The sequence below is a fragment of the Lucilia sericata genome, unplaced genomic scaffold (genome assembly GCF_015586225.1).
Source record: "Lucilia sericata isolate MDLA Ls3-8-SP2 unplaced genomic scaffold, ASM1558622v1 Contig001286F_arrow, whole genome shotgun sequence".
NCBI classification, from domain to species: Eukaryota; Metazoa; Arthropoda; class Insecta; order Diptera; family Calliphoridae; genus Lucilia; species Lucilia sericata.
Genome location: NW_023995236.1, coordinates 63693 through 81003, shown reverse-complemented (window position 1 = coordinate 81003; position 17311 = coordinate 63693). Strand labels below are relative to the sequence as shown.

General features: G+C 25.3%; 1 protein-coding gene across 8 annotated transcripts in view; it reads right to left on the bottom strand.

Annotated features, from left to right (window-relative positions):
• Positions 1–17197, bottom strand: part of LOC119610841 (protein yippee-like CG15309) — a 34814-nt gene extending 17617 nt beyond the window's left edge. For 3 of the 8 annotated variants that reach the window (XM_037966228.1, XM_037966227.1, XM_037966235.1), the window contains exon 1: positions 15972–17197. The gene's annotated coding sequence lies outside the window, so the exon portion shown is untranslated. Of the gene's footprint in view, positions 1–3246; positions 3325–15971 lie in introns of those variants that run through there. The other 5 variants (XM_037966229.1, XM_037966230.1, XM_037966231.1 and 2 more) reach the window with 5 other exon arrangements.
• Positions 17198–17311: the final 114 nt, after the last annotated feature.

Here is a 17311-nt window from a genome sequence, read left to right as displayed (position 1 = left end):
ATACACAGTTTATCCTGGTCCAACAAATTATAATTTTTTAGATCACGTTAGCTTTAAAATGTACCTATGTTAGATATTTTATTTTATAAATCTTTTATTTTCAACTGTTATTTCAAAAAATCCAATATGGACTTTCATAAAAAACGAAAAAGTTAAAAAAATCATCGTTTAAAGAAATAAAATCAGATAAAAATGTTGAAGTCTGACAGCAATTAAAAATCCGTTCTTTGGGATAACTCCCGATTTTCGGGGTATATTAAAAATTCTAAATAACTATGTTATGGTAATATACACAACTAGACCTACAAATCTCATATCTCAAATTTTTTGCAGTCACACAGTGTAATCTACGTATAAAAATTTTTAAAATAAACAATTTTAAGAAAATAAATTTTGCACAACAAGAATAAAAAAATAAACAAAATATTTTCTAACAAGCGGAAAACACAATTTGAAAGGAATTTTATTTATTTTAATTTATAACATTTAACAATAAACAGATAAATTAAAAATAAAAGAAAATGACGTTGATTTACCAAAAAAAAATATTTGAGAAAAAACCCATGAGTTTTGTGTTTTTTTACTCATAGAAAAGAAAAAACAGTGTATGTATTTGCAAATAAAATAAAAAAAAAACAAAACAAAATAAAATAAATAGCAAAAACAAACCCCCCCTCAACAACAATTATTTTGTAAGGGAACAACAACTATACACACATGTACAAACAGACAAGTTTGTTTTTGTTTTTATTCTCTATTTTTTTTTTTTTTTTGCAAAACAGCTGTTGCTCTTTGTTATGATTTCGAAATGGGTTGTTTGGTGGGTTGTTGTTTGTTTGGTTGGTTGCCTTTTACAGTGACAATAACAACAACAACGAACGTTTAATGAACTTTAGTGCGAGAGTTAGTTGTTAGCGAATATGTATATTTGTTTGAGAGTATGCAGCATTGTTTACGTACAACAACGACAATACTAAAAGAATATTTATGTATGTAAACAAAAAACACAAAAGGTCTTAAAGTCACAGTATTGTACATATTTAGTACATACAACATAAATAGTAAGTAGTATACATACGTATGTATGTTGTAATAAATTAGTATAATGAATAAGGAAAAAGGAATTCATGTTAAAATGGCTTAAGAACAACAACAAAGAATATGTCAGAGGTTCGGGTTAAAGTACGTTGCATGTAAAATAATGATAAAGATTATTTTCTCATGAAGTGATGGAGCCAATTCGAAAAAGAATCCGTCACAAAGCAGAGTGATTTATCTCTACACAGAACATACTCATGGCGAATTTTATCCGGATATAATAATCTAATTAATGAATTATGTTATATATATTAAGCAATTTTCAGAATTGAACCTATTTGAGAACTATGACCACTTATGGACCAATCCGTAAAGAATTCCGTATAATGATTAATCTATACAAAAACACATTCATGTCAATTTTATTTCGATAACTTTATTTATCAATGAAATATGTGCGCTTAAGTGATTTTCAGAAGTGGACCTTATGTGGGAGCAATAACTAATTGTGAACTGATACGTAAAAACTTTCGCGGAATGAGTTAAAAATACACAAAACATATTCATGTCGATAGCCTTATTCATCTACGACATACATACATATATGTATGTATTTGTGCTTTTAATTGATTTTCGTAATTGGATCTTATATGGCAGATATGACTAATTATGGGCGATACAGAAAAAATTTCGTAGAGTGATTTATATATACATACAAAACATATTCATGTCGAATCACGATAGCTTTATTTAATAATGAAATATGTTTGGACCTTATATGGGCGTTATGACCAATTTTAGACCAATTTAGATATTTTTACTCATAACTTTATAAGTTGTGAACCGATTATGCTGATTTTCAATACCAAACTGCTTAGGACAATAGTGAATATATTGGGTGAATTTGATTAATATTCTTTGCTTAGTTTTAACTTAAGCGTGTTCTACATAGACAGACTGACATAGCTAAATCGACTCAGAATTTCACAACGACCCAGAATATATATACTTTGTTGGGTCTTAGATGAATATTTTTTGGTGTTGCACACGGAATGAGAAACTTATGTATATGGGGAATTTCACGTCCAGTTAGTACTATTGGATAGTAGGTCAGACAATAATGTTCAGCTATATCGGTCAAGAACTGCCGGATTTACAGGGGGTCACAAAATTTGTATGCATTTTGACAAACAAAATGTTTACCTTATCGATAAACAAAAAACCCACATATACCGAGAATCCACAAGAAATTGTTACTTTACAAAAATAAAAGAATCCGTTTATTTAGTCAAATAATTTAATAAAAAATAGGTTCGTTGAACTAATAACTGACTTGTGTGATTAATGAAGAAATGAACGAACAGAGCCTGAAACCAAATGACAACCAAGATGATGATTTTGTTTTCTATTAATGGTTGGTTCTTTCTTTACCAGCTAAACTTGAAGATAATGAACAGGTTAACCGAAAAAATTATAAATTTGTTTTAAAACTTTTCAATACAAATTTGTAATAGAGTTGCAAACAGGATCAGAAGAAGGACAACGAAATTTTGAGAGACATAATAAAAATAATTAAATATATACTATAGGGAGCGATGTAAGCAAACATATACATACATATTTTAACAAATCGCTGCCAAAAGTATTCAAATTGAATAAAATATAATACTCAATTGTTTTGTGGTTACCCTGGTTATGACAATAGCTAGCCATGACAGCGATTTCATGTCATTGTTTTGATTGTAATGACAGCCAAAAGAAAAAATATGAAAAATTTATAATATAAATAATCAAAAGTAGAAAAGATTATAAAAGGAAACCAAAGACAACCAACCATCCCACCAATAATACAACAAAAACAACAACTAAAAAGTTCTTTGACATTTTGCCAAAAACAAAAAAAAAAACAGAAGTATACAAATACAAATGTAAATAAACAAAATAATAAAAGGAAGTAAAATGAAAAGACAAAAAAAGAGGCTTATTTATACACTTTACTCAGAAAACAAATCAAAAAAATCTTCAGACAAAAGCAGCAAATATTAATTAATTTAAATCTTTTACAGTTAATTAAATCAACAGCAACACAAAGAACAATTTAAATTAATAAATCAGAAAAAAAATGTTTTTCAAGAAAACCAGTCAACCGGCATAAATTGTTACTTTAATACACAGTGGCAAAGTAAAAAGTAATTAAAATTTAATTACCTTTTTTTTGAAGGGAAAATAACACACAACAAATTTGCAAAAAATTAAAAAAAAATATGAAACGTTTTCTTTATAATAATAATTTATGTAAATTATTTTTTACACCATTTTTCCTTATGTTCCACGAGAATTTTAAAATTTATATAAAAATCAACTGCACTCGAGAACGTCTCAACTTGTACTGTTTAGTTTACAATTGTTAGTTGGTTGTTTGGATGGTGGATACTTTGGTTCGTTGCTTGGCAGGTTTTTCATTTCCATTCATTTTTTTTTTATACATATTTACTTCTTCTGCTCTGTTCAGTATTTTTCTGTATGAATTGTTTTGGAAAAGTTGTTGGTTTTTACAGTCAACATCATAATGTTGTAGTGAATGCTGGCTGACAACAGTCGGTTGTAGTAGATTCAAGTCAAGTAAAATATCAACAACAGCATGAAAAAAAATTTAAATAAAATCAACAAGAAGCAACAAAGCAACTGGTATAAAGAAATCAACAACACAGCAGCAGCAGCTAGAAGTCGTACACAGTCTTTTCATACAAATTAATGTATCAACAAGGAATGAATAAAAAACCTTAAAAAGTCGTTAGCAATATAACAGCAAAATATTAGCAACAAACAAAAACAACAGTAGCGACAAACTCAAATGAGCAGATATAGAAGGAGTTGATGATTTCTTGATATGTTTGTTGTACATCATCGTTGTCGTCATTAACACCAGCGCATTGCTGTAATGGGTCGTTTGTTGCATGGATTGATGTTGCATTGGTTGCCTTGGTTCTTCATGTTTGTTGTTTTATGATTAGAAGAAAATGTAATTTTAATTTTGGAAAACATACCATTACAACGAATTGTTGTGTCACTATTACATTATTATCGGAAATTTTCTCTGAATAGAAAATTTATAAAATAAATTCTCAGTTTTTTCGACGGTTTCTATAAAAAAGAAAAGTCATTCGAAACTTATCTATAAAGATGAAAATTTATCAAACATTTTTATAAAAAAGAAAATGTATCGAAAATTTTCTATTAAAAAAAAATTTATCGAAAATTTTTTATAAAAAGAAAATTTATCGAAAATTTTCTATTAAAACATAATTTAACGAAAATTTTCGATAAAAACATAATTTATCGAAAATTTTCTATAGAAAGAAAATTTATGGAACATTTTCTATAGATAGAAAATTTATGGAACACTTTCTATAGAAAGAAAATTTATGGAACATTTTCTATAGAAAGATAATTTATGGAACATTTTCTATAGAAAGAAAATTTATGGAACATTTTCCATAGAAAGAAAATTTATGGAACATTTTCTATAGAAAGAAAATTTATGGAACATTTTCTATAGAAAGAAAATTTATGGAACATTTTCTATAGAAAGAAAATTTATGGAACATTTTCTATAGAAAGAAAATTTATCGAAAATTTTCTATAGAAAGAAAATTTATGGAACATTTTCTATAGAAAGAAAATTTATGGAACATTTTCTATAGAAAGAAAATTTATGGAACATTTTCTATAGAAAGAAAATTTATGGAACATTTTCTATAGAAAGAAAATTTATGGAACATTTTCTATAGAAAGAAAATTTATGGAACATTTTCTATAGAAAGAAAATTTATTGAACATTTTCTATAGAAAGAAAACTTAAGGAACATTTTCTATAGAAAGAAAATTTATCGAAAATTTTCTATAGAAAGAAAATTTTCTATAGAAAGATTTTCTATAGAAAGATTTTCTATAGAAAGAAAATTTTCTATAGAAAGAAAAATTTTCTATAGAAAGAAAATTTATCGAAAATTTCCTATAAAAAGAAAATTTATAGAAAAATTCCTATAAAAAGAAAATTTATCGAATGTTTTCTAGATAGAAAAAATGTATCGAAAATTTTCTATAAAGAAAAAATGTATCGAAAATTTTCTATAAAAGAAAATTTATCAAAAATGTTCTATAAAAAAGAAAATTTATCGAAAGTTTTCTATAGAAAAGAAAATTTATCGAAAAATTGCAAATTGTTGATAGTTAGTTTCTTATTTATAGACTTATCAAAAAATAGGATTCTCATATTGCAATCACACTCATCTTCACCAAAAGTAAGGTACTTCACTAACAATAGCAATGCAATAAAACGAAATCTACATTCGAATAGCTCCATATTTGCTCCATGCTTAGTTACTTGTCTGGGAGTCGTAAAATGACACAAATGTTAATGATCTGCCTGAGCACGAACGTAATACACAAACGATAGAGTTTGTAATTGCAAAAGCTCAACCAGCATAGCAGACATACAATATGTTTGATTAAGAATTATTTATGGGGACAATGTTTTACTTAGCATGCAATTATTGTCAGCATTCATACTCATTTGGGATTCAACATCTATGAATTTATTTATTGCTTAAAAGACGAATAGAAAATATTACTACAACATCATATTGGACAAAGAAAAAAGGGTCCTGTATGTTTAAAATATGTATAAAATGCATATTCATTATTTAGTAAGTAAAATTGAAATTGTAGTCTAAGTATTCCATAGAGATAAATTTGAACTTGAACATGTGTTAAAAGAGAAATGTGTACATTGTTTATGGTGTCATTGTTGATGGCTGGAGTATAATAAGAACAATTTTACTTTCATTGTAGGTTTTTAGAAGAAAAGCTCAGAAATTACAATAGTCATATATTGGCGTATTATAGAATTAGCTATTCCTTATAAAAATTTATATATGTATAACGAAAAAAATTTAAATGTGAAGCCCAAATCGTCTGCTCCATTCATTATTTTCATTTCTCTTAACCATTTTTTCACATTATAAACTTTTAATGTTTTGGAAGTGGTTAATTATATACCGAAATACACAAAACAATACTTCCGCCTTTGTTGTCTTTAGCAACATCTGTTAAACCTTCAAAATTTCTTTCAAAACTTTTGTGTAATCACTTCTTTTGTCTATAGAAGTTTTTCAAACATTTAAATTTTATACATGACTACTTACAATAACGGAAGATACTTTATTTTTTCCATATACATACTTTTTTTTATTCTTTGTTAAGAATTGTCTTCAGCAAAAGTTATCAGTTTTTTTATTATAAGGAAAAAGAACAAAACTTTTTCCCCAAAAGGTTATTAGCCGTCTAAATGTTGTAGGTATGTTCTCATATATTTACTCATATCTATGTATATGTATGCGCATCTTCCGTATATATTCGTTAAAAAAAATTTGTATGTCAGAGGAATTTCCCCCACGTAACGGTGCAACAATGAAAATACATCCACATAAAGAAACGAAAATAATATACACAAAATATTTCCTATATAATCCGCATCAGAGATGAACCGAATATTTTTACTTCATTTTGGTACAATTCAAATAGTACTTTTCCTCTTGTAACACTACCACCAACACTTAACAAAATCTTTACGACACAACTTATGACAAATTTTCTATAAATCGAGAATTTATCGGAAATTTGTATAAATCGAGAATTTATCTCAAATTTTCTATAAAATAAAATCATAAATATATTATAAATAAAACTTATCGAAAATATTTTATATATAAAACTTATCGAAAATGTTCTATAAAAAGAGAAATTATCGAAAATGTTCTATTGAAAATATTCTATTAGAAAAGAAATTATCGAAAATTTTCCATAACAGAATTTATCGAAAATTTCCTATAAGAAGAGGATTTATCAAAATTTTCTATAAAAAGAGAGTTTATCAAAAATTTCCTATAAAAAGAGAGTTTATCGAAAATTTCCTATAAAGAGAATTTAAGAAAAATTTCCTATAAATAGAGATTTTATCCAAAATTTCCCATAAAAAAAGAATTTATCAAAAACTTACTAAAATTTATCGAAAACTTCCTATAAAATGAATATTTATCCAACATTTCCTATAAAAAGAAAATCTATCGAAAATTACTTATAAAAAGAAAATTTATTGAAAATTACCTGTAATAAAAAATTTATCGAAAATTACCTATAAAAAGAAAATTTATCGAAAACTTCCTATAAAAAAAATTTATAGAAAATTTTCTATAGAAAGGAAAAATTTATCGAAAATGTGCTATAAAAAGAAAATTTATCGAAAATTTTCTATAGAAAGAAAATTTATTGAAAATTTTATATATAAAGAAAATTTATCAAAAACTTTCTATAAAAAGAAAATTTATCGAAAATTTTCTATAAAAAGAAAATTTATCGAAAATTTTCTATAAAAAGAAAATTTATCGAAAATTTTCTATAAAAATAAAATATAACATAAATTTTCTATAAAAAGAAAATTTATCAAAAATATTCTATAAAAGGAAAATTTATCAAAAATTTTCTATAAAAAGAAAATTTATCAACAATTTTTATAAAAGCAAAATTTATCGAAAATGTTCTATAAAAAGAGATATTATCGAAAATGTTCTGTAAAAAGAGAATTTATCAAAAATTTTATATAAAAGAATTTATAGTAAATTTAACAAAAATATTCCATAAATCGATAATTTATGCATAATTTTCTATAACGCAAGAATTAATAGAATAATTTATAATGTGGAGGAATCATTCATCTAGCTGAATTAGACTGTTAAGCGTAATATTCATACAAATTACATTTACAAGCTCATACACGTCCTTGTAGCCATATTCAGCTAGCTGAATTATCTATTTTTTAAATAATTTTCATACAAATTTCATTTGCAAAAATTTGCACATGATTTTAGCCATATTCAGCTTGCTGAATTAGCATTTTCTAACAAATATCCAAAAAATATTCTATTAGTTAATTTATTGTTAAGACTTGGCCATATTCAGCTAGCTGAACAATATTTTTAATCAAATTTTCACAAGATAAGTTTATTTGAGACAAATTTTCACAAAACATTATTCAATTCTCATATTTCAAACTGGCTCTTTGAAACTAATTTTTGAGAATTTTTACATTTTCAAATTATCTATCATGTGGAGAAAATATTCAGCTAGCTGAATTAGACTGTTAATCGTAATTTTTACACAAATTACATTTACAATAAATTTTTAAATAATTTTCATAAAAATGTCATTTGCAAATGATTTTAGCCATATTAAGCTCAGCTATAGCATTTTATAACAAATATCTTAAAAAAATTGTATTTTTTAATTTATTGTTAAGATTTTGAACGTATTCAGCTAGCTGAATAATATTTTAATTAAACTGCTATCAAACTGGTCATATTCATTTTACTTAATCTCTGACTATGTAGTCCACATTTTTGAACAAAACTGTGGAAAATACAATTTTCATAATCGCAACTCTGAAGGTTATTCTATTAGGCCCCTAATATTGCCATTTGTTATGTGTGATCCCATGTTACATCTCCGATTCTCTTAATAAAAAATTTCTGTATTAAACTTACACAATTTCAAACTAAATTTTTTTATAAACTCACGCAAAATACTGTTCACAAAAACCAGAAACACGCAAAATCTAAGAAAAAAAATATCTGCTAAAGAATGTCTGTTTGTTTGTCTAACAATGGATGACGATGCGGATGAAAAAAACGATTTTATGGAAAAAAGATGTGCTTTTTTGGGGTTTTCTTTGTGAGAGAGCTGGTTATTTATTGGTTTCAAATACATATTTTAACAAAGACACCACCAGTTCAACCAACACCAAACAAGAATTCTTTTGGTTTTTCCACGCTTTTTTTTTCTCTTGTTATATCTAGTTTTCAGCTCCGGTTACATGTTTTGTAAAAATCTTGCATCATAGAATGCTTCTGATTATAGACAATAGACTTTATGGTACCGGGTTTAGTATTGCTATAGAGATGGAGGAAAAAAACTGTTGAACTTGTTTTGCAATCTATTGTTAACTAAAACGCTTTGTGGTATTTATTTGGTTTGTGGTTTAGGTGCAACGTAGAGCAATGACCTTGTCTTTATTATATACAGAATAAGAAGATAAGGAACTATATTTCCTTTAACTTAAAGTTTATTTTAAGGAAAATTTAATAAATTTTTTTTAATTAAAACCAAAAATACTACTTGTTTAATAAAAATTAGAATTTTAAAATCGTGCGAATGTATGAGACATTTGCGCATTCGTTTTTTAATGCATTGAATTTTGCAAAATGAGGTTAGGGGTATAAAAAAGTAAACAAAACCAGAATATTTTATTTTTTTTTTTTTAATTTTATTTTTAAAACATTTTGCGATTAAAATGTCAATACACTCTACAATTGAATCAAAACAAAAACAAGTATAATGTATGTATGCTACGGTTTGGTTTTTTATGATGATTTCTTTTTTAAATTAAATGCAATGTGATTTTTTTTATTTTAAAAATAAACAAATGTTTATTTTTATTTGGTTTAAATTTGGCATTATTTCCTCGTTTATGACAAATGACAATTTAGCAAATGTATGAGAATTGTTTTTTAAAAAAAAGATGATTTAAAATAATTATTTTAGCAGTGAGAAAAGTTTTGGAAAAAAATTCTTTTAATTTCTAACATTGCGAAATTAGGAAATTTGCAAAAAATAAAACGAAAATAAATCTGTAACTAATTTTCGAATTTAGATTAAAAATTATTGTCATGTAGCTGAATATGGTTAAAATCTAGAAAATTTTATGAAAATATAAGAATATCTAAAAATAGGTCTTAGAATGCCAATTCAGTTAGCTGAATATCTTGCATTCATGTGTGTTCTGACCAGCACAATAATTTCTTCAATTTTATATTAACATAAAAAACTACTAAATATTAATAGCTGCTACTCGAAAAGAGCAATAAACTTTTAGTTAAGTATTAAGTATTAAATAGCAGTGATGTCAATAAAAACCAATTTAAAAATTATAAACATATTATTTTCGAAAAAATTATTAAAGTATAAAGTAAACGTTTAAATAATAAATAAATAAAATTTCAATAAATTGACATTAAAGATTTAGAAACAAAAGTTACACTTTAATTTATTTCCAAAAACATACTATATGCAAATCACTATTGTATTGACAACACTTTTTGTATTGACATTTTTTGCTCGTTTTCTCTCACTTTTTTTCTTTGTTTTCTCACATTTTTTGCACAAATATTAATCATATGTTTTTGATTTTCTTTTGAAGATAGGTACTTTTTTTTAATAAAGTAAAATAAAATGTATACACACTTAAACATACAGACATTTATAATAAGTGTGTGTTTTGTTTTGATAATATTATTCTACACATTAAAATAAAAAAAAAACGTATTTACTTTTCTTAATGGGGGGATCGATCGTCGAATGCACCACACACTTATGTATGTAAAAATAAATAATAACATTTGTTTTGTTTGGCTCTTATCATTTGTTTATGTTGTGCTAATTTCTATAATTTTCTTTTTATTTTCATTCTTTCTTTTGATTTTTTTTAGCTATTAGTGTTAATTGATATTTATAAAGTGCGCAACACAAAATATCAGTATAAATTATAAACAAAACAAATGTTTTGATGAGCAATTTTTACATTTTACGCTTTTGTGCAAAGAAAACTATGTACCTACCCTTCCTATAAAATTTAGCATTTGGTTTAATAATACAAAATTTTGCCTTAATTTTCTTTTTAAAGACAATTTTCGAAAAATTTTCTTTTTATAGAAAAAAATCGATTTTATAAAATATTTTCTATAAATATTTGCTTTTAAGAAAATTTTTTATTTTTTTAAATTTTTTAAAAAAATTTTCCTTTTTAAAATATTTTCTTTTTGTAGAAAATTTTCGATGAATTTTCTTTTTGTAGAAAATTTTCGTTAAATTTTCTTTTTGTAGAAAATGATCGTTAAATTTTACTTTTTGTTGAAAATTTTTGTTAAATCTTTTTTTTTAGAAAATTTTCGTTAAATTTTTCTTTTTAAAGAAAATTTTCGTAGTATTTTCTTTTTATAGAAAATTTTCATAGAATTGCCTTTTTATAGAAATTTTTCGTTGAATTTTTTTATAGAAAATTTTCGATAAATTTTCTTTTTATAAAAAATTTTCGTTAAATATTCTTTTTATAGAAAATTTTCGATAAATTATCTTTTTATAGGAAAATTTTCTTGAAATTTTCTTTTTATAGAAAATTTTCGATAAATTTTCTTTTTATAAAAAATTTTTGTTAAATTTTCTTTTTATAGAAAATTTTCGATAAATTTTCTTTTTTTAGGAAAATTTTCGTTAAAGTTTCTTTTTATAGAAAATTTTCGATAAATTTTCTTTTTATAGAAAATTTTCGATAAATTTTCTTTTTATTGAACATTTTCGATAAATTTTCTTTTTATAGAACATTTTCGATAAATTTTCTTTTTATAGAACATTTTCGATAAATTTTCTTTTTATAGAAAATTTTTGACAAATTTTCTTTTTATAGGAAATTTTTAATAAAATTTCTTTTTATATAGAACATTTTCTTTTTATATAGAAAATTTTCATTAAATGTTCTTTTTATAATTGAAGATTTTCGATAAATTTTCTTTTTATATATAAGATTTTCGATAAATTTTCTTTTTATATAGAAAATTTTATATAAATTTTCTTTTTATATAGAAAGTTTTCGATTAATTTTCTTTTTATATTGAATATTTTTGATAAATTTTCTTTTTATATAGAAAATTTTCTTTTTATATATAAAATTTTTAATAAATTTTCTTTTTATATAGAAAATTTTCGGTAAATTTTCCTTTTTTCCATAAATTTTCTTTTTATATGGAATATTTTCGAAATTTTTTTTTCTATTTTCAATATATTTTCTTTTTGTATAACATTTTCGATACATTTTCTTTTCGTATAACATTTTCGATACATTTTCTTTTTAATATAAAATTTTCGCAAAATTTCCTTTTTATAGAAAATTTTTAGATACGTTTTCTTTTTATAGAACATTTTTAGATACATGTTCCTTTTATAGTAAATTTTCGATAAATTTTCTTTTTATAGAAAATTTTAGATAAGTTTTAATTTTATGGAAAATTTCGATAAGTTTTAATTATATAAAAAATTTCGGTAAATATTCTTTTGATGAAAAATTTTCATCACATTTTTACTAATTTTTTTTCACAAGAACCTTGTAAATATTAAGAGATAGATCGATTTCTTCCTATGAATATGTACATAACTTTTAAATCTAATTTAGCGGAATTAAAACTTTTGTTGACCACCCGTGTTTTAAATACAAATTTGCGTTCATTGTTATTCATTTGCCATACGCCAAAATAAGTACATGACCATACAAGAATTTAAACTACGTGAACTAAACGCTAGAAGAACACAGAACAGGAATGGAAAATCGTACAAAAACTTGTCAAATTTATATAAATTGGAAATTTGGTTTTCAATATAGAAGAACTTTTAAAAGTTTTTTTATTATTTTATTTTCCTAAAAATCTTAAAAATTCTCAAATAAGTTAAAGAGTTTTTTAACTTTTAAATAAATTCACTGTAATGTATTAATGGTGTCAAAGTTATTTCCTATGCGCCTTTCGCCGGTTTCTTAAGCCACCTCATTAGGAAACCTTTCTCAATATTTTAGGAAAACTAGAAATATCTTATGAAAGAATTATTTTAAACTCAAGAAGAATTCAAAACGCATCTTTTACAAAATATTAAAGTTTTGACAAAATACCAACAATAACAATGATTTAATTTTTTCATACATTCCTTTCTACACTAGGCTGGTTGTTTTCGAACTCTAAAAGTATTTTGTTTTACTTTATACTTGGTAAATGCTAGATTCGGATTTAATTTTATTATCTTCATTATATATTTAAGGAATCATATATTCTTTTACTACTTTTTCCATCTCTGTTATAGAACAGAAGCAAATTACAAAAAAAGTACAAAAAACATGAAAAATGTATACTATATAAAAGATTTTTATAAAAATAAATATAAAAAAATAATAATAAATTAATGTAAATAAATGTCTGCAAAACGAATAAATAATTTGAGAAAAAGGTGATAATTTTGCGTGTATTACGAAAAATAATAGGAATTCAGATGAATTAAAAATAAACGAAAAATATTAAGGAAATAAATGTTTTCATTAGCAATATAAATACAACAGAGAAAATAAATGTATTTTCTCTCTTATGAAAATTGTAATATGGAATAGCCTTTTGGGAATCAATAATAATATCATTGCCCGTAAAATGATCTCTTGGGCGATTGATAGTTTTTCCCCATTCTAATCACCAGGATCCGATGGTATTTTGCCAATGATATTACAAAGTGCATCAAAGATTCCAAGCTTAAACTTGCCGCTGTTAAAGAACTACGAAATCCCCTTATGAAAATGCCAAATATCTAGGAATTATTCTAGACTCCAAACTATCATGGAAACGTAACATCCAACAGAGTCAAGAAGGCAACGGACGCATATTATACCTGTCGTAAGATGTTTGGGATAAAATAGGGACTTAGTCCCAACATAGTTAAATGGATATGTACAGTTATAGTACGTCCTATTCTTATATACATTTTGTTTGTAGATCAGCTACCTATACAAAGTTTATAGATCAGCATGCATTGGGATAATAGGTGCTCTTAGAACTAGTCCTTCAAAAGTTCTGAACACTACATTGCAAATCCTAACTATATGTAGATCTTCATATAATGGCCATATCTGCATGCAACGCAGCGAGGCTTAACTCATGCGAAAGAACATAGGGACACGCCAAGGTGTCTTCTGTGAAGAATTTGGGGTTAGTACATCTCACCATCCCAACAACTGTATTGTTTTTCAGGCTGAAATATTTTTGATGTCAGCCTGTAGGGTACCTGGGCTCCCAAGTCGGCATTGTTAGAGTATCCTTGGAATCAATTCACAGGGATAAAAAGTTGTATATACTTTCCCTTATCTAAAGATGCTACCTTATCAGATAAGTTTTGCAGAAATATTTTGCTCGTCACGGAAGTCACGGAACCAGAAATGGATATAGTAAATAAAATCGATTCAATTGTTGGCAATAGAGAATGTAATTTTTGCAAAAACAAATAAAACAACATACAGTGTCTCTCATAAGTATTCGAATTTAGGTAAACTATGAAAAGAAACCAAGTTTAATAATATATTTTGTGTGGAAAATAAATAAATTAATTTGTTATATTGTCTAGATAGTCCTTAGTTTTGATATCACGCCCCTTAAAACTTGAAAACTTTACATTTACTTAAATTAGTTATGCTTTTTTTAAAAAAAGTCCATGAAACTACTTCACAAAAGTATGCGAATTTTTTCTGTATTTCATATTTGATCATATTATACGATACACAAATTCTAGAATCGCATGGTTTTATGCTTAATATTGTTTTAAGGGATTACTATCAACCGCATGGATATATTTTTGACCCATTTGGTCCACAATTTTGGGGGATTTGTACCCTCTTTTCATGTAATATCATTAAAATGGCGATTTTTGGCTATATTTGTAATGTTTTCACCCTTTTTCCAGAGATAAAACCAAAATTTAATATTGGAATTTAATAGAACCCATAGGGTATCTAAAAATAATATTTTTTGTTATAAAGATCTGTACTTAAACGTTCCAAGATGTATTTTAGGTATCGTTTTTCAGTTTCTAATTGAATTATCTGCATCATAAATCCCTTTTCGTACCTCTGGGGACGATATTTTCCGACAAAGTTGTCTAGTGTATATTCATGTACATATTGGCACTAATATATTTAAATTTTCAATACATTATAGCGGTATACAACCCCAAAACATGCCTTAACAAAACGTCATCCTATATAATAGATTTCAATTTTTACTACTCGTAACTTTCACGCTTGTGTTGCCCGTTACAATAACACTGTAAGTCCAAAATTTTGGTTTTAATTTGATCATAGTAAATAATATTTAAACACATATCAACATTTTTGAGTTAGATCATGATGATATCGTGCCATGCAGCATGGAGGCCATTGGTATATAAAAATAATGATTTTACTATTTTGAATGGTGTTTCTTCGCGACATGTTTTGGAGTTGTACACTTCCACAACACATTGAAAACTTAAAATGTATAAAAGCTGATATCTAAAAGAATATATACCAGAAAACTTTCCCCGATAACAGTTGATCCTAGTATTATAAAAATGGACTTAAGTTCCAATATATTGAATTAGCGACAGAAGAATGATCCGAATAATTTATCTTGGAACGTTTAAATACAGATTCTTGTAACAAAAAATATTATTTTTAGATAACCCAAGGGGTCTTTTAAGTCCCAATATCAAATTTTTCTTTTATCTCTGGAAAAAAGGAGAAAAATTTAAAATTATGGCCAAAAATCGCCATTTTAATGCTATTACATGAAAAGAGGGTACAAATTCCCCAAAATTGTGGACCAAATGGGCCAAAAATATATCCTTTCCGTGGATAGTAACCCCTTAAAACAATATTACGCATAAAAACCATTCGATTCTATTTGTGTTGCGTATAATATGATCAAATATGCAATACAGAAAAAATTCGTATACTTTTGTGAGGCAATTTCATGGACTTTTTTTAAAAAAGCACAATTAATTTAAGTCAATGCAAATTTTTCAAGTTTTAAAAAGCGTGATATCAAACATAAGCACTATCTAGACAATATAACAAATTAATTTATTTGTTTTGCACACAAAATATATTATTAAATTTGGTTTCTTTTTATAGTTTACCCAAATTCGAATAATTATGAGAGACACTGTAAATGTTCTTAAAAAAATAGTACCACACTTTAACTTACCAAAAGACCTTGAACTGATTTTGTTGTTTTAATGCAACTACTCTTGTTGTTCTTGTTATAGATGAATTTATTGTTATTGGTTTAACGTTTTAATAAATTTTTTTAGTTCAGTAAAAAATCCAGTTTTTAATTATTAACTACGAGACAAAACCGTTAGAAATGAAAACCCACACATTTGCACTCTTTTTTGTACATATTTTTTAATTCAAGCACAGCAATTAACAGTTCAATGCAAAGTAGAAGAGAGAGATTTTGTTTTAAAAATTAAATTCACTGCTTTGTAGAGAATATTAACAAGAATTTTATATAAATGTTTAAATAAAATATTAAATTATTCTTTTTAATTTTTAAGCCAAATCAAGGGTAAAACTTAAACGGTTTATTATTTTGTTTGCTGTTTCTACTTTTTTCTCTTTTACGTTCTTCTTTTGACCCACACTTAACTGGCAAACACACACACAAAGCTTTTAAAAAGCGAATCAATGAAGAAAATGAAGAATGAAAAAATCAGCAACAACTACAAATTAATTTATTTCGTTCTTTTTTTATACTTTTTTTCTCAATGAAGGGCAAAACTGCAGCCAGCTGCAATATATGATGTTATTGTTGTTGCTTTAGTTGCAATTCTCTCTAAACACTTCGATTTTTCACCAAAAACAATTTCGCGAAAAAAACTTGTAATTTATGTCTGCTATACCACAGAAATCTTATTAGATGTTGAAATACCTTTTCAATTTGAATTTTCCACTTGGAATTTCCCTTTGAAAGCAAAATTTCTTTTCCTTTTACAATATTGTACTTTAACAATAATTACGCAGTTTACTTTGTTTGAAACAAAAAAATGTATATTTTTTGTTGTGCTGAGCTTTGACTTTCTTGGTATCCTTCTAGAATTTTTTCACTTTCTGCAATATTATTGTTTAGTTTTCCATAGCATGTTTATTTTTATTATAAATTTTCGTTAAATTTCCTGTTTTAATTTTATAAAAATTTACATTACACAAGCCAAGAACTCAACGTCAAGCACAATTTTACAAATTTTTTCTTCTCATTCGTTCTTATTTTTTCTCAATTTGAAAACACACAACAAATCACTTTAACACATAATGACCACGGATGGTTGATGTTTGAAAAATAGTATCAAAAAAACTAGTTGATTTTGTGTTCAATATTTATTATTTTTTTGCATATTCTTGGATGTCTTCTTTGTTTTGTTTTTTTTTCTTCTTATTCTTTCTGTTTGTATTTACCTTGCTTCTATATATACCTTTGTTTATTTAGTACGAGAGAAAGAGAGAAAAAGTGTATATACAAAAACAGCGAAACAGCTGTTGTCATTC